This window comes from Pseudophryne corroboree, chromosome 9 (assembly GCF_028390025.1).
Source record: "Pseudophryne corroboree isolate aPseCor3 chromosome 9, aPseCor3.hap2, whole genome shotgun sequence".
Classification (NCBI taxonomy): domain Eukaryota; kingdom Metazoa; phylum Chordata; class Amphibia; order Anura; family Myobatrachidae; genus Pseudophryne; species Pseudophryne corroboree.
Window position 1 is genome coordinate 210,405,574 of NC_086452.1, and position 22,919 is coordinate 210,428,492.

The 22,919-nt window shown below is 49.5% G+C and overlaps 1 long non-coding RNA gene across 1 annotated transcript; it reads right to left on the reverse strand.

The window, feature by feature from the left end:
* Nucleotides 1-207: 207 nt before the first annotated feature.
* On the reverse strand, nucleotides 208-5,714 carry LOC134957882 (uncharacterized). The gene is made up of 2 exons (XR_010186781.1): nucleotides 4,774-5,714; nucleotides 208-1,220 (listed from the first exon to the last, which is right to left on the reverse strand). It is a non-coding gene; the product is annotated as an uncharacterized LOC134957882 (long non-coding RNA).
* Nucleotides 5,715-22,919: the final 17,205 nt, after the last annotated feature.

Consider the following 22,919-nt stretch of genomic DNA (forward strand, 5'->3'; position numbering starts at 1 on the left):
GGGAAACTGATCTGCCTAGCAACTGCTTAGTCATTTAACAACCAATCACAAAAAGTTGATCGCTTATATTGCCTCAGGCTTATGCAGCCTTCAGCTTATCTAAGCCGCTCATAACTTTATTGTGATTACATAAACCTTGTATTTAAGCTAGCTTATCACTAAATAAAACCACACCACACACTGAAATAAAGACACGGACACAGTAGCTGGAGTTAAAGGTCAGACGATGTTTATTAATCGCTGACCAACTCTTTAAACTAATAATTGAGGCCGAATTAGAATTGAAATTGAATATATAATTAACTCTAGTTTGGAGGATGGCAAAAACAGAAAACCGCTGCCAAACCACCAGCACCCGTCACCTAGATGGAAACCACCAAACCAAGGAGGGGAGTACACATACCCCGCCTCCTTCCCGCATAACCCGCATTGTGCTGGCCTTACCCCTCTTTCTCTGGCAAACGTTCGGTTCCCGCAGGGGAACGTCTAAATGTCCAACCGCAAGAAAAGGACACACCTGCCGTCCATTTAAAGAGGGAGCCCCACAATGACCACTTATGCCTGTGTGACAGCTGGTTGGCAGCGATTTCCCGCCACCAAGGTTTACCAAACCGCCACCGCCATCCGCAAACAGAAACTTAACCAACCAGAAACAAACTAGCTCTACCGAAAAAGACCGAAAATATCTTCCAGAAAAAACTGCACTCCTTCCGGAGAAAGGTGAACCCCATCGTCTCTATAGAACTGTCTGTTCCGCAGCACCAGCAGAGGATGCTTAATTGCCACTCCGCCTATGGCCTTGACAAACAGAGACACCGTCGAGTTCACCTTTTTGCGTGCTTTCTCCAGCGCCGAGAAACGCACCGCACCACGCCAATGGAAACGGGGCACCATTTCCGACCAGACAATGCATACCCCAGGCCAGTGACAACGTATAGCCACTACATCCGCCTTTATAGACAAAATCAAGTCTATGCCTTTCACTCGGCCCAGATCATTACCACCCAGATGGATGATAATACAACTGGGGCGACCCCAGCGGCGCTCCCGTGCAAACAGGACGCGCAACAAATCACCCCATAACATGCCCCTAACACCTAGCCATCTAAACTGCCTGGACCCAAAAATCTCATTCGCCCTAGCCGCCATGGGATGTTTCTCTGCCCAAAAAACGTATGAATGACCAACCATCCATATGTGGTCTCCAAAATTGATGACAGCTGTAAAAGAAAATATCCTAATGTCAGATTATGCACATAATCTGTAACTGAAACACAACGTAAACCAATTAAACCCAAGTGAAGGAGAAAACTCAAAAAACCTCCCGTGGACCTTGGTAGAACAGCCAATTGAAATTAGGCCCCCTCGGAGGAAAAATTTTAAAAATTCGCTTCACACCCTCGATTCCTGAACGGTAAGCGTTCAAAAACCGACGAGTAAACACGTTTTTGGGTTAGCGCAACCGGCGCACTTATAACTTATCTATACGGACGTAGGACTTATAGGAGGCCGACTTCCAGCGACCCAACTCCCGAATAGCCGCTGGTGATGAACCAGCGGCTGCCGCATGGGTAGCCGCCCCAATCCGAAAGGAATGAGTACCGAAGTCCGCTTCCTGCAAGCCCAACGCCGTTAAACATTTCTTAAACACCGATGAAAACTGAAACTTCGTCAGAGGGTCCGACTGCGCGTGTACCAGCAACTGGTTGCCCCCCGGAGGTCTTAACCGCACATACTCTTGCGTCAGCCGCAGCGGGCAAACGCCCATACCCTCCTGAGCCTCCAAGGACAACCAGCGACCCCGACCTGTTTGATCTGTCTTGGATCGCACAATCCTACAGAGCAACAGGCCCTCCTGCAAGCGCACATTCTCATAGAGCAGACCCGATTCCCGGGACGCCTTGCTGCTCGCCACTAGCTCGCTCACCCGAAACGCCCCGAAAAAGGCCAGGGCATACGCGCTACTAAACAAAGCCACCTCAAATTCCGAGGACGCAATCCGAGGTAGCACATGCAGCAAGTCCGCTAGCAGCTGCAACGTTATAGGCCTACGTGAATCCGCGGGCGCCGGGTGCAACCTAGCCCAACCTTTCAGCGCTCTGGAAAGGACAAACGACCCCGTGGGGTCCGTTGTCCCGTGGAGTCGCGAGTGAAAGGCGATGCCCGCAAGGGCAGTAGCCATGGCCGCTTTTGACCTACCGTTTTGGTAATGCTCCCAAACAAAGGTCAACAGGGCGTCGGCCGAGGACTCACCTGCTACCCCGTACCTACTCTGAAAGGCTGACCAATCCCGCCATGCAGCATCGTACGCACGTAGCGTGGAGGGAGCCAGTGCACACCTGGCCAACGCCGTTAAACCGCTTCGACCATCTGCCAGACAGAAGGTGGGCACTGTAACCCCTCTGCCTCCGCTCCCGGAACCAACGTCCTGAATTTGTCAAACTGGAACCGGGACAATGCATCCGCAATTCCATTGTCAACTCCGGGAACGTGGCGAGCCCTAAAATTAATATTACGCTGTAAACAAACTAGCACTAAATGCCTTAGTAATCGCAGGGCCTGCGGCGATGATGAACGCTGATTATTTATCGCATGCACTACCCCTAGGTTGTCGCAAAGAAACAAAATGTCCCTATTTGCGAACTGTCCGGCCCATAACTCCAGCGCCACTAAGATTGGGAACAATTCCAGCAGCAGCAGGTTCTTGGTAAACCCACGCGTTACCCAAGATGCCGGCCAGGCCGCAGCGCACCACGCGCCAGCAAAGAACGCTCCGAAACCCCGACTGCCTGAAGCATCCGTGAACAACTGCAGCTGCTCACTGGAACAACAAGGAGCGGGCCACAACACTTCCCTGTTGAAGGACACCAGGAAAGAGACCCAAACCCGCAAATCATCCTTGATCTCGCGGGACAGGTAAACGGAGTGATTCTGTCGAACCGTCCCCGCTGTGGCCCGCTCAAGTTTGCGACAGAAAATCCTACCCATGGGGATAATCCGACACGCAAAATTGAGAGAGCCAAGCAAGGACTGCACCTGCTTAAGCCGAACCCTGCGTTTTCCTAAACAGTCTGTAATCAAACCCAATAGCTTCTGCACCTTATCCTCGGGCAAGCGACAGCACCCCCCCACCGTGTCGATCTCGATACCTAAATAGCTAAGACAAGTGCAAGGACCCTCGCACTTATCCTGCGCAACAGGTACCCCTAAAGCGCAGAATAACGACCTGGCCACCGAGAGAATGTCCCCACAGACCGAACTGTCCCCGGGTCCTACAAAAAGAAAATCATCCAGATAGTGAGCCACCCCCGGTTGCCCGGAGGCGGTCTGGACGCACCAGTGCAAAAATGTGCTAAAACACTCAAAGTAGGCGCAGGATACAGAACAGCCCATGGGGAGACACCGATCGACGTAGAATTCGCCCCCTATTTTGAAACCCAGAAACCGCAAGGAATCTGGGTGCAGCGGGAGTAGGCGAAAGGCTGACTCCACGTCCAATTTTGCCAACAGACTCCCTGGACCATCATCCCGCACTAAGCGCAGCGCGTCGTCAAACGATTGATATCGAACTCTGCATTGGGCTTCCGGGATAGCGTCGTTGACCGACACCCCCGGCGGGTGAGACAAGTGCTGTATCAAACGAAACTTGCCTATGGCCTTCTTGGGCACCACCCCTATTGGGGAAATGCACAAGGAGGGCAACGGGGAAAAGGCGTAGGGCCCAGCCATGCGCCCTCGCTCAATCTCCCCGTCGACCTTCCGCCGGATCTCCTGCGGGAATTCACGAGCCGATCTCAAATTCTGGCGTGCAACCACATACACCGAATCCGGAATCGGCAAGCGAAAACCCTGCTGAAAACCCTCCGAGAGAAACGATGCGGCCGTCCGATCGGGATATAACGCAAGCCAGCGCAGCAACTCGGAAACTATAATCGGGGAGAAGGCCTTACTTGCCAATTCCACCGGCCTCGGTGGAAGAGGCAGGCTTACTGCCTGTTGACGCGGTGCATTCCTTGGCCGGGTGATTGGATCCGCACACCCTGCATGAGTGGCGAAAACGACAGCTCGTTCCTTTGACGCATTTACCGTCGTTGTAGGCGAAACACTTCCCTTTCCCCGTCAATCGGGAAGCTGCCACCCCGGACGCCCCGGGCTTCTTGGCCGTGACGTCTGGGGTGGGTTTGACCTGCTGCGTGACCTCCAACCACACCTCAACGTCCTTAAAACCCGCGGGCAGGATGGGGTTGCCATCCTGATTGCGACGAAACTTCTCGTCGTAATCCCGCCACGCAGACCCTTTGGATTTTAAGTACATATCGTGTACTAAAAACAAATATTTCACCAAATTGGCATACTCCGCGGGACGGGATTCCGTGTAGCAAACCATGAACACCAAAAACCCACGCAGCCACTGGTGGAAATTGCGGAACGCATTTTCCCCCATACCGCCCGGTTTCTTGGCTGCCTCAAAACCCTGCCGCATTTCCTCCGTAAGGGTGAATACGTCCACATACTTCCCCTTGCGGATCTTTTCCCGCATGCGCTTGCGAACTCCCCTTGTAACCGCCGTGTTGGCGCAATGCACCATCTCGCCGAAACGGGGAGGGTCCGAAGGGACCACCTGCGCAGGAGCGGCCGCCTTATGCGCCTCCTTAGCCATTCGCCGCGCGATGAGCCTAGCTAATTTACGCGGGCGCCGCGGAGAGCCGGATGATATGCTGCTGGAAGACGATGAACTACATGTTGAAACGTGTAAAGAAATATCTAGCTCACCGGAGTTCGAAGGACCCGGAACCTCTTCGTCCGCTGCACCCGCCTCCGCTGATGGCCGTACCTCCACGTTCGCCGTCCCGCTTGTCCGTGATCTTCGCCTCATGCCGGTTGTAGCCCCCGAACTAGGCGGGACCTGTGAGGGAGAAGAAGAGGGGACCACAGGCACAGGGGGAACCAGAACATTATTAACACTTGCCCGCAATTGCGGCGGCGGAGGGACCGCCCCTCCGCTCTGCGGCGGATGGCCGCCCGGCAACTGTAGGGAGGGGGCCCCCGCCGAGGTGTACCCGATCGACTGCGTAAAGGCCGACCCGCTTGCTGCGCCAAAAATCGCGGGGTAAGATGGCCGCCAAGCCGCATGCGGCAGGCAGACGCCTGCTCCTGCCCCTCCGTATGAAGCCGGAAGGAACTGAGGGGGTGCCGGGAGAGGGGGCCAACCTTGTGCCACCTGATACCCCCCGCCCGGTGCCTGTCCTGGCTGCAGGCCCGCAAAGGCCGGCATGGGCACCGCGACTCGGGGTCCCCCGACCGACCACGTGGACTGCCCGCCGGCGCACGCGCTGGCCCCACGCGGGGAAAACTGTGTGTCGGCCGTGGTCAAGAAACCCATGGAAGGCATACTGGCGGCAAAAGGGAATGCTGGGGCCGGAGGCCACGCAAACCCCCCGGGGAAGGACTGGCTCCCCGCGTAGCCTTGCTGAGCTGTTACCGCGAGCGCCCCGCCGTGCGTAAAATAAGCCGTCGATACGGACGCCTGCGTGGACCCGCATTGCAAAGGACCGTGGAGGGCGTGGGGAGACTGATACCCTGTAAGCGAGGGCGCCGCCCATGGCGGCGGGGCAGCCGACGCCCAGGGGGCGCCCAAGCAGGGCTCTGATGCCGGGGGGAAAACCTGCCATGCTGATGCAGCCGGGGCGGGCGTGGCGGCAGCCGGCGCCACGTCCCCCATCCCGGACACCAGGGGCCCCGCGTCGCCACCAATCATCAGGGGTGCGCTGGCCTCCCTGATGTAATTTGGCAGTGTGCTGTCCTGAACTGTCCCAGGGACAGCGGGAGGCGCTACCCGCTGCCCTGGGCTCATATCACTCTGCACATTAAACCCCACCTCCCCCCCCGCAGCTCTGCTGCGGCGGTCCTGTGCCACCAGGACGCCGCCGGGAGCCACGAGCGAGGGTGGAGGAAGGGAGCCGTCCGCGGTGCCAGGCTGAGGGTGAGTGAACGAACTTGCCGCCGGAAGCGCCGGGTCACGCGGCCCAGCCGGGTCGCGCGCACCCGCGCCCTGTGACATGCGGCTGCTGGTGGGGGACGGAGGGGGACTGGAAGAGACCGGAGCAGGAGGGCGGGGAGAGGCCCGTCCTGCTGCAAGCGCCGGGGTGCGCGGCTCGGCCGAGCCGCGCGCCCCGGAACCACGTGACGAGCGGCCGCTGGCCGCCCGTCTCCGTGCGGCAGGGGAGCGGGCTGTAACTGCCCGCCCCCGCCGCCTGTCCGCAGCAGGGGAAAGCCCACTCTGGGGAGCGACGCTCGGAGAGCGGGAGCGGAGGGCACTCCCTGTCTCCACGAGGCGCCTGGGAGGGGGAGCAGAGCGACGAGGACGAGGCATGACAGGAGGGTGAGGGGACAGTCTGCACCACAATCAAAGCACACAGCAACAGAGATAAGGCTGTTAAATAATGCCCAGTGAAGGCAACTAAAACTCACAAATCTATAGCAAAGAAAAGACAAGCAGTGTGATACTTATCCTTCCTGGGCAAAACTTAAGGCAAGAGGAAGTCTGGCAAAATGGCCACCCCTTATATACTAAACTGAGACCCTCCTCTCCATCCTGATGCACAACCCTCTAATCCAATAGGAAAAAACCCAACTGGGAAACTGATCTGCCTAGCAACTGCTTAGTCATTTAACAACCAATCACAAAAAGTTGATCGCTTATATTGCCTCAGGCTTATGCAGCCTTCAGCTTATCTAATGCTGGTTGTGCCCTGTCCAGAAAATAAAGCTAGAAACTTTTCAACACTATTGCAGTTCTGATTTGTTTATAACAACTCTGGTATTTGGTTTAATGTATACTGCAATGTGGGTTTGACTTGGTTGCTAACACCATCATAGTGGTTTTTTTTTTTAAATAATGCAGTTACAGCCATAGTCACTATTAGACTGATTGAAGCGTGTGCCATACAACTCACCAGACAGTGAGTGTATGTAGGTACTGGGTAGAGGAGCAGGATGCTGGAACATTGTCTAAAACAGGAGGTAATCGGGTCTCACTGGAGCGAAGTGAAATACTACTATCTTCAACTGTAGGACCCTCACACATTCTCAAGATGGCTCCACACATGCTCAGTAGTAGCCTCTGTGGCCATCTTGGTACAGAGAATGAAGCTTCCCTGGAGGAGTAGCAACATGTAGTCTGAGCAGTAGTACACCCCACTTTTCCTACAAGCTTCTCCATGTTAAACAAACATTCAAATGGGTGTGGATCATCAAATCGACAGTGTCTAGGTCGACAATGTTTAGGTCGACCACTATAGGTCGACAGTCACTAGGTCGACAGGGTCTGAAGGTCGACAGGGTTTCTAGGTCGACATGTGCTAGGTCGACAGGTCAAAAGGTCGACATGAGTTTTTCATATATTTTTTGGTGTAGTTTTCTCTGTACAGTGACCGGGAAGCCCAATTAGTGCACCGTGTCCCCTCGCAGCTTCGAGTTAAACACATAAAAAATCATCAACATATCATTTGACTTTGATCCGAATTCTTCTTGATAGACTCATCAGAAATTGTCCTGTCACTGACAGCATGGACAACTACAAAAGTACAGTATATTGACTTGCAAACTCAGAACTGCTGTCACTTACATGATTCTGGATGTCTTCCTCACTTGTGACCTTTACTGTAAAGTCCTTTTGCCTATCTTGGACTTTCAGTCACACCAATCAGATTTTGACTTTGGCTTCTGGCTGTCTGGAGGTATACTGAATACAATATTTGCAAATTATTCATCAAACCTCTTATGTGGCTTGCCAATATTTGCAGAAGATATTTTCTGTGGCTGAACTTCCACACTGGTACTGTTGTCTCTGGTTCAGATATATCTCCAACTGCTGGCTTCTCCGGTGACACATAATTGTTCTGCATATTGTATCAATTCCAGTTTTTCTGTGGCTCGTGCTTTCTCTTTAAATCTGATATCTCTAGAATTGATAAAGTTTTTGGTACTTGAATTCTATAATATTCACCTTTGCTCTTATGGCAAAAGCCAACCAAGATGCATTTACAGTAACTGATTTTGAATCCAGCTTGTGTATTCTTTCTTTTGTTATGTGCACAAACGGCCTGATTCATGTTTGTACACTAAGTAAAGCAAAAAAGCAAATAACTGGCCAAAACCATGTTGCACTGCAGGTGGGACAGAAGTAACATATGCAGAGAGATTTACATTTGGGTGGGGTGTGTTCAAACTAACATCTAAACTTCAAGGTAAAATTTAAAGCTGTCTAACATTTGTGGCCTACATGCAAAAGCAGCCAGTATTTACGCTGCACAGAAAAAATATAACCCATACAAATCTAAATTTCTCTGCACATGTAACATTTTCCCCACCTGCAGTGCAAAGTGGCCCAATTGCTTGCTTTTATACTTTATTTACAAATATGAATCAGTCCATAGGCCATAGTTTCAAAAGTTCTGATATGTTTTACACTTGATTTTCTCATAACCACACTTCAATAGGTGTTAAGGGCCTAATTCAGACTTGATCGTGGCAGCAAAACTGTTCTATAATGGCCAAAACCATGTGCACTGCAGGGGGCGCAGATATAACACGTGCAGAGAGAGTTAGATTTGGGTGAGTTATATTGCCTCTGTGCAGGGTAAATACTGGCTGCTTTATTTTTACATTGCAATTTAGATTTCAGTTTGAACACACCCCACACAAATCTAAATCTCTCTGCACATGTTATATCTGCCCCATCTGCAGTGCACATGGTTTTGTCCATTAGAGAACAATTTTGCTGCTGTGATCAGATATGAATTAGGCCCTAAATCCTTTGGGGCAACTGTAGGAAAATAATACTTGAGATAAACTGCTGTGCACATGGATTCTACCCAAAACTGTTTATCTAATTCTGCATCCTTTAGCATGCATCTTGCTTTCTCCACCAGTATATGGTTCACTGACTCCTTTTGTTCAGGAGTATAGGCAATGGTCATTTGATACTTACTTCTTAATTTCTTAAAAAAAATCCACCCCTCTGTTTAAATAGTCTTCACCATTGTCAGATCTAGAGATGTGCGGCGGGCACTTTTCGTGTTTTGTGTTTTAGTTTTGGTTCTGGTTCCATGCTTATGTTTTGGATCTGGATTGGTTTTGCCAAAACCACCCTTTTCGTGTGTTGGTTTTGGATCTGGATGATTTTTGAAAAAACATAAAAACAGCTAAAATCACATCATTTGGGGGTAATTTTGATCCTACAGTATTATTAACCTCAATAACATTAATTTCCACTCATTTCCAGTCTATTCTGAACACCTCACACCTCACAATATTGTTTTTAGGCAAAGAGGTGGCACTGAGGTGACTGGATGACTAAGCTAAGCAACACAAGTGTGCGGCACAAACACCTGGCCCATCTAGGAGTGGCACTGCAGTGGCAGACAGGATGGCAGATTTAAAAAATAGGCCCCAAACAGCTCATGATGCAAAAAAGAAAAAGAGGTGCAATGAGGTAGCTGTATGACTAAGCTAAGCGACACAAGTGTGCGGCACAAACAACATGGGACAAGCTGGAATTTGCCCAGATGTAATAAACGCACAATATTGGTGGCACACATACCCCTAAACCACACACACACATGGCAAAGACTGTAAAATTAATTTGGATAATAATAACCCTTTTATTTGGAGCTATTATAATAATATGCATCATAGGCGAGCATACCCCTACACCACACAGGGCAAACCCTGTAAAAGTTATTTGGATAATAATATAAGTAATATATATAACCCTTTTATTTGGAGTAAATAATATATAGCACAAGACATCACCACTGGACTGATGCAGCACAAGACAGCACCACTGGACTGGACTTATACGGCAGTACCCCTGGATTTATACGGCAGTACCCCTGGACGGCAGTGTCAGACAAGATGGCACTTTAATAAACTAGTCCCCAAACAGCACATGATGCAAAGAAGAAAAAGAGATGCAAGATGGAATTGTCCTTGGACCCTCCCACCCACCCTTATGTTGTATAAGCAGGACATGCACACTTTAACAAACCAATCATTTCAGCGACAGGGTCTGCCACACGACTGTGGCTGAATGACTGGTTCGTTTGGGCCTGCACCAAAAACGAAGCAATCAATCTCTCTTTGCACAAACTGGCTCTACAAAGGCAAGAGGTCGATCTCATCCTCATCCTTCGATTCCTCACTCCTTTCACTGTGTACATCCCCCTCCTCACAGAGTATTGATTCATCCCCACTGGAATCCACCATTATAGGTCCCTCTGTACTTTCTGGAGGCAATTGCTGGTGAATGTCTCCACGGAGGAATTGATTATAATTCATTTTGATGAACATCATCTTCTCCACATTTTGTGGAAGTAACCTCGTACGCCGATTGCTGACAAGGTGAGCGGCTGCACTAAACACTCTTTCGGAGTACACACTGGAGGGGGGAAACTTAGGTAAAATAAAGCCAATTTGTGCAAGGGCATCCAAATTGCCTCTTTTTCCTGCCAGTATACATACGGACTGTCTGACATGCCTACTTGGATGCTTTCACTCATATTATCCTCCACCATTCTTTCAATGGTGACAGAATCATATGCAGTGACAGTAGACATGAAGGTAATCGTCGCCAGGTCCTTCAGTCCGGACCAGATGTCAGCACTCACTCCTAACTGCCCTGCATCACCAACAGCGGGTGGGCTAGGAAATCTTATCCTTTTCCCTGCAGCCTCAGTTGTGGGAGAAAATGAAGGAGGAGCTGTTGACGGGTCACGTTCCGCTTGAGTTGACAATTTTCTCACCAGCAGGTCTTTGAACCTCTGCAGACTTGTGTCTGCCAGAAAGAGAGATACAACATAGGCTTTAAACTTAGGTTCGAGCACGGTGGCCAAAATGTAGTGCTCTGATTTCAACAGATTGACCACCCTTGAATCCTGGCAAAGCGAATGAAGGGCTCCATCCACAATTCCCACATACTTAGCGGAATCGCTCTTTCTTAGCTCCTCCTTCAATTTCTCCAGCTGCTTCTGCAAAAGCCTGATGAAGGGAATGACCTGACTCAAGTTGGCAGTGTCTGAAATGACTTCACGTGTGGCAAGTTCGAAGGGTTGTAGAACCTTGCACAAGATGGAAATCATTCTCCACTGCGCTTGAGTCAGGTGTATTCGCCCTCCTTTGCCTATATCGTAGGTGGATGTATAGGCTTGAATGGCCTTTTGCTGCTCCTCCATCCTCTGAAGCATATAGAGTGTTGAATTCCACCTCGTTACCACCTTTTGCTTCAGGTGATGGCAGGGCAGGTTCTGGAGTGTTTGCTGGTGCTCCAGTCTTTGGCACGCGGTGGCTGAATGTCGAAAGTAGCCCGCAATTTTGATGGCCACCGACAGCATCTCCTGCACGCCCCTGTAATTTTTTAAAAAATTCTGCACCACCGAATAGATAGTGTATGTGCAAAACATGTGACGTGCTAGAATTTTCCCAGATGTAATGAACACACAATATTGTTGATGTTGTCCGATATCAACAATCCTCAGGAGAGTCTAATTGGGGTAAGCCATTGTGCGATGATGTCCCTCAGTTTCCGTAAGAGGTTGTCAGTGGTGTGCCTCTTACGGAAAGCGGTGATACATAGCATAGCCTGCTTAGGAACGAGTTGACGTTTGCGAGATGCTGCTACTGGTGCCGCTGCTGTTGTTGTTGTGGGAGGCAATACATCTACCCAGTGGGCTGTCACAGTCATATAGTCTTTAGTCTGCCCTGTTCCACTTGTCCACATGTCCTTGGTTAAGTGGACAGTGGGTACAACTGCATTTTTTAGGGCACTGAGGACACTTTTTCTGACGTCTCTACATTCTCGGTATCGCCTCCCTAGTGAAGTGGAACCTAGATAGAATTTGGTACGGGATACACACTACCTCAAACAATTCTCTAAGTCCCACTGAACTAATGGTGGATACCGGATGCATGTCTAACACCAACATAGCTGTCAAGCAGCACTGGACATATTGCAGCAGAGGACACCACCACTGTGACTGGTCACTGGACTGACTAATGCACAGGACACTACCACTGGTCTGATGCAGGACAACACAGCGACACTGTAAGGGACTGATTATACAGCAGCACTGGACATATGACGGCAGAGGATACCACCACTGTGACTGGTCACTGGACTGACTGATGCACAGGACACTACCACTGGTCTAATGCAGGACAACACAGCGACACTGTAAGGGACTTATTATACAGCAGCACTGGACATATGGCAGCAGAGGACACCACCACTGTGACTGAGCACTGGACTGACTGATGCAGAGGACACTGCCACTGGTCTGATGCAGGACAATACAGCGAAACTGTAAGGGACTTATTATACAGCAGCACTGGACATATGGCAGCAGAGGACACCACCACTGTGACTGGTCACTGGACTGACTGATGTAGCTAAGACACTACACTGGACTGAGCAGTACAAGACAGCACTATAATCAACACCCCACTTTCCCGCCCGCACAGACACTGAGGATGGAGACACGTCCTCTCACTACACTCACCAGGACTGGAGTGAAAATGGCGGCAATGCACGGCTCCTTATATGGTATCCAAACCCTGTGTGACTCCGACTGCGGGATGATGATGTTTTGCCTCGTTCTGGTTTCCAAGTCAGGCGGGAAAACCCGAGCCGGGCTCGGATTTGAGCTCGGGACATGATGTTTGGTAGGGTTTGGTTCTCTGAGAACCGAACCCGCTCATCTCTAGTCAGATCTGAGGGTCTTGTTACTGTGACTGGTTTAATTTTCTCCAAGTCGTTTGCAGTGTTCAATTTTCTTTGCTACTTCAGATTTCTCTCTGATGAAGTATATGTGTGGCATTCTTGTGAAGTCATCAATTAACATCACAAAGTTTCGGCATCCACATATTAAGTTTGCTTCCATTGAAACACACACATCTGAATGTACTATCTCAAGTGGTTTTGTAGGTCTGCTTGTTGACTTTGGAAATTTCTGATGGTTTTTCCCAACTATACAGCTCTCACATATGGGTTTCTCTGTGTCAGTCACTGACATTCCTGTTATCATCCTGTGTTGTAGTTTATGAACACTGTTGTATCCAAGGTGTCCAACTCTTCTATGCCAGAGTTCCAGTGACTAAGATTCAGTTGTCATCATTGCATAACAGTGCTGCGTATCAAGGACGTACAATTTGCTGACACCTGGGGGGAATGTAATAGGGTGTAAGAATCAGGAAGTGAACAAGTTTGTGAGAGTTCGCCTGTTTTTTTAAAATGGCAATCATTTACATGGCAAAACCAGGATTATTTTGCCAAGTAAATGATTACCACTTTAAACAAAAGAAGAGAACTCTCACAAAATCTCTCACTTCTTGATTCTCACACCCTAGTACTTTCCCCCTGTGTGCTTTAGCTATGATTGCTACTTTTCTGTTTCACACAATATACTTTCTTTTAGCTATGTGAACTTTGTGACTCTCTGTTCAGGGATATGTATGGCAATATGATTTGTTCCCGTTTCTGATATGTAAAGCATGTCCGGGAGTTTTGTGATATTTGTCCTTGTTCCTTTTTTCAAAGTAGGCTTTAACTGTTACAACTTCTGTAGCTGTAAGCACCTCAGGGGCAAACGCAGGATTTTTAAGGAGGGGTTTCCGCGCACGTCTGTGTGGTGTGTGTGTGTGTGTGTGTGTGTGTGTGTGTGTATATATATATATATATATATATATATAAAAAAATACAGTGGCATTCCAGCAGACTTGTATTCCAGAAAACAACTACAACACCAGTTGCATGAACTTTTCACTTTTCATGCAACTGGTGTTGTAGTTATTTTCTGGAATACAAGTTCGCTGGAGTTTCACTATATTTATTTATATTTAGATCTTGGAGCTGTGCACCGCGGCTGCTGAATATGGTACAGGGAGTGCCGGTTGCTCAGAGTGTGTCTATCTATCTATCTATCTATCTATCTATCTATCTATCTATCTATATACACACATACAAGTATATATATAAATATATATATATATATATATATAAACAGTGAATATGTCTGGCACTCTCCTTTTCTTGGGCTGAATGGGCTAAAGCTCCTGCTCCGGTGCCCTCCTAAGCAGGCTGTGCAGTCTGCTAATATAACCAAGAAAATCAATGTTGTTTTTATCACTGTATCACTGTATGCTTTTCCTGAAGATGGGGGCGAGTACCCCGAAACGTTGAAATAAACAGCACCATTTTTTCATCACTTTAATCAAGTCTCCAGAGTGCCGCCATTGATTTTCTTGGTTATATATATATATATGAATATTACAGATGTGCACCGGAAATTTTTCGGGTTTTATGTTATGGTTTTGGATTTGGTTCCGCGGCTGTGTTTTGGATTTGGACGCGTTTTGGCAAAACCTCCCTGAAAATTTTTTGTCGGATTCGAGTGTGTTTTGGATTCGGGTGTTTTTTTCCAAAAACCCCTCAAAAACAGCTTAAATCATATTTTGAAAAAACATAAAAACAGCTAAAATCACATCATTTGGGGGTAATTTTGATCCTATAGTATTATTAACCTCAATAACCATAATTTCTACTCATTTCCAGTCTATTCTGAACACCTCACAATATTATTTTTAGTCCTAAAATTTGCACCGAGGTTGCTGGATGACTAAGCTAAGCGACCCAAGTGGGCGGCACAAACACCTGGCCCATCTAGGAGTGGCACTGCAGTGTCAGACAGGATGGGACTTAAAAAAAATTGGCCCCAAACATCACATGATGCAAAGAAAAATTAAAGAAAAAAGAGGTGCAAGATGGAATTGTCCTTGAGCCCTCCCACCCACCCTTATGTTGTATAAACAGGACATGCACACTTTAAGAAACCCATCATTTCAGCCACAGGGTCTGCCACACAACTGTGGCTGAAATGATTGGTTGGTTTGGGCCCCCACCAAAATAAGAAGCAATCAATCTCTCCTTGCTCAAACTGGCTCTACAGAGGCAAGATGTCCACCTCATCATCATCCTCCGATTCCTCACCCCTTTCACTGCGTACATCCCCCTCCTCACAGAGTATTAATTCGTCCCCTCTGGAATCCACCATCTCAGGTCCCTGTGTACTTTCTGGAGGCAATTGCTGGTGAATGTCTCCACGGAGGAATTGATTATAATTCATTTTGATGAACATCATCTTCTCCACATTTTGTGGAAGTAACCTCGTACGCCGATCGCTGACAAGGTGACCGGCTGCACTAAACACTCTTTCGGAGTACACACTGGAGGGGGGAAACTTAGGTAAAATAAAGCCAGTTTGTGCAAGGGCCTCCAAATTGCCTCTTTTCCTGCCAGTATATGTACGGACTGTCTGACGTGCCTACTTGGATGCTGTCACTCATATAATCCTCCACCATTCTTTCAATGGTGACAGAATCAAATGCAGTGACAGTAGACGACATGTCAGTAATCGTTGGCAGGTCCTTCAGTCCGGACCAGATGTCAGCACTCGCTCCAGATTGCCCTGCATCACCGACAGCGGGTGGGCTCGTAATTCTTAGCCTTTTCCTCGCAGCCCCAGTTGCGGAAGAATGTGAAGGAGGAGCTGTTGACGGGTCACGTTCCGCTTCAGTTGACAAGTGTCTCACCAGCAGGTCTTTGAACCTCTGCAGACTTGTGTCTGCCGGAAAGAGAGATACAACGTAGGCTTTAAACCTAGGATCGAGCACGGTGGCCAAAATGTAGTGCTCTGATTTCAACAGATTGACCACCCGTGAATCCTGGTTAAGCGAATTAAGGGCTCCATCCACAAGTCCCACATGCCAAGCGGAATCGCTCCATTTTATCTCCTCCTTCAATCTCTCCAGCTGCTACTGCAAAAGCCTGATGAGGGGAATGACCTGACTTCATGTGTGGCAAGTTCAAAGGGTTGCAGAACCTTGCACAACGTTGAAATCATTCTCCACTGCGCTTGAGTCAGGTGCATTCCCCCTCCTTTGCCTATATCATAGGCAGATGTATAGGCTTGAATGGCCTTTTGCTGCTCCTCCATCTTCTGAAGCATATAGAGGGTTGAATTCCACTTCGTCACCACCTCTTGCTTCAGATGATGGCGGGACAGGTTCAGGAGTGTTTGCTGGTGCTCCAGTCTTCGGCACACGGTGGCTGAATGCCGAAAGTGGGCCGCAATTCTTCGGGCCACCGACAGCATCTCTTGCACGCCCCTGTCATTTTTAAAAAAAAAATCTGCACCACCAAATTAATTGCATGTGCAAAACATAGGACGTGCTGGAATTTGCCCACATGTAACGCACGCACAATATTGGTGGCGATTTCCGAAGTCACAAATCCCCAGGAGAGTCCAATTGGGGTAAGCAAATCTGCGATGATGTTCATCAGTTTCAGAAGAGGTTATCAGCTGTGTGCCTCTTATGGAAAGCGGTGATACAAAGCGTAGCATACCTAGGAACGAGTTGGCGTTTGCGAGATGCTGCCACTGGTGCCGCTGCTGCTGCTGTTGTTGCTGCTGGAGGCAATACATCTACCCAGTGGGCTGTCACAGTCATATAGTCCTGAGTCTGCCCTGCTCCACTTGTCCAAATGTCCGTGGTTAAGTGGACATTGGGTACAACTGCATTTTTTAGGACACTGGTGAGTCTTTTTCTGACGTCTGTGTTCATTCTCGGTATCGCCTGCCTAGAGAAGTGCAACCTAGATGGGATTTGGTACCGGGGACACACTACCTCAAGAAATTCTCTAAGTCCCTGTGAATTAACGGTGGATACCGGACACACGTCTAACACCAACACAGCTGCCAAGGCTTGAGTTATCCGCTTTGCAGCAGGATGACTGCTGTGATATTTCATCTTCCTCACAAAGCACTGTTGGACAGTCAATTGCTTACTGGAAGTAGTACAAGTGGTCTTCCGACTTCCCCTCTGGAGGACCATCAACTTCCAGCAGCAACAACAGCAGCGCCAGCAGCAGTAGGCGTTACACTCAAGGATCTATCGGAGGAATCAAAGTTAAGAGAGGACTCGTCAGACTTGCCAGTGACATGGCCTGCAGGACTATTGGCGTTCCTGTCTAAGGAGGAAATTGACACTGAGGGAGTTGATGATGTGGTTTTCAGGAGCTTGGGTACAAGAGGAAAGGATTTAGTTGTCAGTGGACTGCTTCCACTGTCACCCAAAGTTTTTGAACTTGTCAATGACTTCTGATGAATGTGCTCCAGTTGACGTATAAGGGAGGATGTTCCTAGGTGGTTAACGTCCTTACCCCTACTTATTACAGCTTGACAAAGGCAACACACGGCTTGACACCTGTTGTCCGCATTTCTGTTAAAATAATTCCACACCGAAGAGGTGAATTTTTTTTGTAATTTGACAAGGCATGTCAATGGCCATATTCATCCCACGGACAACAGGTGTCTCCCCGGGTGCTTGACTTCAACAAACCACCTCACCATCAGAATCCTCCTTGTCAATTTCCTCCTCAGCGCCAGCAACACCCATATCCTCATCCTGGTGTACTTCAACAGTGACATCTTCAATTTGACTATCAGGAACTGGACTGTGGGTGCTCCTTCCAGCACTTTCAGGGGGCGTGCAAATGGTGGAAGGAGTCATCTCTTCCCGTCCAGTGTTGGGAAGGTCAGGCATCGCAACCGACACAATTGGACTCTCCTTGGGGATTTGTAATTTAGAAGAATGCACAGTTCTTTGCTGTGCTTTTGCCATCTTAACTCTTTACAGTTTTCTAGCGAGAGGATGAGTGCTTCCATCCTCATGTGAAGCTGAACCACTAGCCATGAACATAGGCCAGGGCCTCAGCCGTTCCTTGCCACTCCGTGTCGTAAATGGCATATTGGCAAGTTTACGCATCTCCTCAGATGCTTTTAATTTAGATTTTTGGGTAATTTTACTGAACTTTAGTTTTGTGGATTTTACATGCTCTCTACTATGACATTGGGCATCGGCCTTGGCAGACGACGTTGATGGCATTGAATCGTCTCGGCCATGACTAGTGGCAGCAGCTTCAGCACTAGGTGGAAGTGGATCTTGATCTTTCCCTATTCCACCCTCCACATTTTTGTTCTCCATTTTTTAATGTGTGGAATTATATGCCAGTAATATTATTATATCAATAGCAATGGCCTACTGTACTGTACAACTATATACTGTTGATCACCAAAATGCTGCACTGTACTACTATATATACTGCTCACAAAATGCAGCACAGATATGGAATAGATACTTGCAGTGACACAGAGCTGCAAGATACAGCAATGGCCTACATACCTGTACTACTATATACTGTTGGTCACCAAAATGCTGCACTGTACTACTATATATACTGCTCACAAAAATGCAGCACAGATATGGAATGGATACTTGCAGTGACACGGAGCTGCAAGATACAGCAATGGCCTACTGTACTGTACAGCTGTATACTGTTGGTCACCAAAATGCAGCACACTGAGCACAGATATGGAGCTTTTCAGGCAGAGAACATAGATATTTGCAGCACACTGAGCACAGATATTTGCAGCACACTGAGCACAGATATTTGCAGCACACTGAGCACAGATATGGAGCTTTTAAGGCAGAGAACGCAGCCACGTCCTCTCCGTTCAATCTCCAATGCACGAGAGAAAATGGCGGCGATGCGCGTCTCTTTATATAGAATACGAATCTCGCGAGAATCCGACAGCGGGATGATGACGTTCGTCCGCGTTCGGGTTAACCGAGCAAGGCGGGAAGAGCCGAGGCTGCCTCGGAACCGTGTAAAATAGGTGAAGTTCGGGGGGGTTCGGATTTCGACGAACCGAACCCGCTCATCTCTAATATATATATATATATATATATATATATATATTTACACATACATGCATATATATATCAGGGCCGGCTCTAGGCACGTTCGACTAGAGCGGCCGCGTGGGGCGCCACCCTTAATGGGCGCCGCGCGCTGGCGCCGCCATAGTCTTACCTGGAGCCGGCCCTGTACACTGCTGGCAGCTCTCCCCACCGTCCCCGGCCTTTCAAAACTGTGCGCTGCGCTGCGCTGCGCGGCGCCGGCGTCTGACGTCAGACGCAGCGCGCACCAAGCGGCCGGGAACAGTCGGTGGCCCTCAGGCTCAACAGCAGCACGTCCCCTCCCCTCCCAGCGTCGCCGCAGGTATGTTGGGATCGTCGGGGCCGGGCACTGGCACTGTGTGTGGGGGCACTGGCACTGTGTGGGGGCACTGGCACTGTGGGGGCACTGGCACTATGTGGGGGCATTGGCACTGTGTGGGGGCATATCTGCACTGTGGGGGCACTGGCACTGTGTGGGGGCATATCTGCACTGTGGGGGCACTGGCACAGTGTGGGGGCATATCTGTCGCTGTGGGGTCATATCTGCACTGTGGGGGCATTTATGAATCTTGCACTGTGGGGGCATTGGCACTATGTGGGGGCATTGGCACTGTGTGGGGGCATATCTGCACTGTGGGGGCACTGGCACTGTGTGGGGGCATATCTGCACTGTGGGGGCACTGGCACAGTGTGGGGGCATATCTGTCGCTGTGGGGTCATATCTGCACTGTGGGGGCATTTATGAATCTTGCACTGTGGGGGCATTTATGTATCTGGCACTGTGGGGGCATTTATCTGGCACTGTGGGGGGCATTCATTTATCTGGCACTGCGGGGGGGGGGCATTTATCTGTGCACTGTGAGGGGGCATTAATGTATCTGGCACTGTGGGGGCATTTCTGGCACTGTGGGGGCATATCTGCGCTGTGGGGGCATTTATGTATCTGCACTGTGGGGGCATGTATGTATCTGGCACTGTGGGGGCATGTATGTATCTGGCACTGTGGGGGCATGTATGTATCTGGCACTGTGGGGGTATTTATGTATCTGGCACTGTGGGGGTATATCTGCACTGTGGGGGCACTTATTTATCTGGCACTGTGGGGGGCATTTATTTATCTGGCACTGTGGGGGCATATCTGGCACTGGGGCATATCTGGCACTGGGGCATATCTGGCACTGTGGGGGCATATCTGGCACTGTGGGGGCATATCTGGCACTGTGGGGGCATATCTGGCACTGTGGGGGCATATCTGGCACTGGGGGCATTAATGTATCTGACACTGTGGGGGGAAATAATGCATCTGGCACTGGGGGCATTTATGCATCTGGCAATGTGTGGGCATTTATGTATCTGGCACTGGGGGCATTTATGTATCTGGCCCTGTGGGGGCATATCTGGCACTGTGGGGGCAATTTTATATATCGCACTGTGGGGACATATCTGGCACTGTGTGGGCATTTTTATATCTGGCACTGTGTGGGCACTTATGTATCTGGCACTCTGTGGCCATTTATGTAGCTGGCACTGCTGGGGGGGGCATGTCGCGTGTAGCTGGCACTGCTGGGGGGCATGTCGCGTGTAGCTGGCACTGCTGGGGGGCATGTCGCGTGTAGCTGGCACTGCTGGGGGGCATGTCGCGTGTAGCTGGCACTGCTGGGGGGCATGTCGCGTGTAGCTGGCACTGCTGGGGGGCATGTCGCGTGTAGCTGGCACTGCTGGGGGGCATGTCGCGTGTAGCTGGCACTGCTGGGGGGCATGTCGCGTGTAGCTGGCACTGCTGGGGGGCATGTCGCGTGTAGCTGGCACTGCTGGGGGGCATGTCGCGTGTAGCTGGCACTGCTGGGGGGCATGTCGCGTGTAGCTGGCACTGCTGGGGGGCATGTCGCGTGTAGCTGGCACTGCTGGGGGGCTTGTCGCGTGTAGCTGGCACTGCTGGGGGGCTTGTCGCGTGTAGCTGGCACTGCTGGGGGGCTTGTCGCGTGTAGCTGGCACTGCTGGGGGGCGTGTCATGTAGTGTTCCCGCTAGGCGTCTGTGGCTAGGCAATGTGTCTCAGTGCTGTGCCTGGCGCAAAGTGTATAGGAGGTTCTACCTGGTGCAGTGTGTATTAGCTGCACTACTGTGTGGTGTAATGCAAATTGCCACTATTATGTGGCCACGTACCTTCCCCACGAAGTAACTCCCCTTAATTTTTGCTGCGCGCCTTCGGCGCGCACTGTCCATTCTTTAACATATAGGTATGGGAACAACAAGCAGTATGTACATCATTTTGCCCTCCTAACTTAAAAATGTGCCCTCCCTGTGATCAGCACCATGCCCTAAAAAGTGAACACTATCATGTGTAGCTGGCACTGCTGCGGGGCATGTCATGTGTAGCTGGCACTGCTGCGGGGCATGTCATGTGTAGCTGGCACTGCTGCGGGGCATGTCGTGTATCTGGCACTATACTGGAGACATTGTGTGTAAGGAACACTACTGTGGCTATGTGTAAGGCTGCTAATTGTGTGAAAATATGTTTATAGTTTGATGATATGAAGTTATGAGGCCACGCCCACTTTTCCAGAGGCCACACCCACTTTTCCGGGAGCGCGCGCGCCGAAGGCGCGCGCATGGGGGGGGGGGCGCTTTTACATTTTCTCGCTCAGGGTGCTAGTAGGCCTGGAGCCGGCCCTGATATATATATTCAGTATACAGAATGTGTGTGTGACTCACATGCAGCAAACATACATATATATATACACACTGCACACACATTGCATAACAAACAGCATACTTATAAACATACAGAGAACATACTTACTTACACATACACACATAGCATACCCACATACATACAGTACATAAATACACACACAAATAATATACATACAAATAGCATACTTACTCACACACTACAGATTACAGCATGCCCTTCGAGCTGAGGATCTCCTCTGTGACCCTAAAGTGCCGTGTTGCGGTGCAAATCCTCCTCCCTATCATTCCCCTTCTGGGAGCTGAGCGCTGCCTATTATTGCTGCGTACTGCGCGGTAAATAGCCGGTTCATCAGTCAGCGCTTCTGTAGAAGCACTGACAGCTGACCTAAACAGGGGGTGGCTGCCCGGGCAGCATAATCGCGGGTGGTCCGCGGGTGCTGCAGTGACGGGGACAAAGCTGTCCCCATCTGCTGAAAAACAGTTTTGGTCTGTAAGGGGGTTTCTGGGTAGTCAGAACCCCCCTTGCATGCTCCACTGCACCTGATTGGTAATTCCTTTGATTGTGATAGAGTTAATATAATGAACTCTTCATTGTAGCTGAAATGCCTTGCTACACCCAAATCGATATACCAACAATCTTTCTGTGGTTATCTATAATACTCAGGGCTGACTCATCTTTGTTGTTTCATTTCTTGCTATGCACATGATTCACATTATTTTGCTTGCACACAAATTCATTGTAACATTCTTGTAACAACTCTAGCAGTTAAACTTGAATTTTCAAAATGTTTTACTTTTTGCATACAATACATTAGTCTCAGCATTTGAATCACAGGGCACATGTTTGTGGAACTGTAATGAAGCATCCCTGGAGGCAGTGGTGGAAATACTGGAGACAATGGAGTCAGTTGACTTTGGGCTCCAGCCCAATGGGAGTACCTCCTCCATTGCTCTGGTGTCAGGACCACCACTGAGTCCAGATTACCTACCTATGGGGGCCCCATGCAGATGTCTGGTGGGAGGGAGAGGTGGGCAGTTCACCTGCTGAGAATGATGTACATATAGCACCTACAGACTGTGGACATGGTGTGGGTGTGGAGCAGTTCTTGTTGTTCGCCCTACATCCACACCAAGTTTCCAGCATAGAAGCACCAATCACTTTTTGACTATGCATCATTCTCAGCAGGGGATGAGCTCCCACGGCCAGCTAACATTTTTGGGGACAGATCACAGTAAAGTGTGGAGGTGGGGGCGGGAGGGTGAGTGTGTGGTGCTTGTGTGAGGGTGCAGCACAGTGTATGTGTTTGGAGGGAGGGCAGCAGTGTTGTAGTGGAGAGAACTCTTTTGGGATAGCTGTGTGTGTGAATCT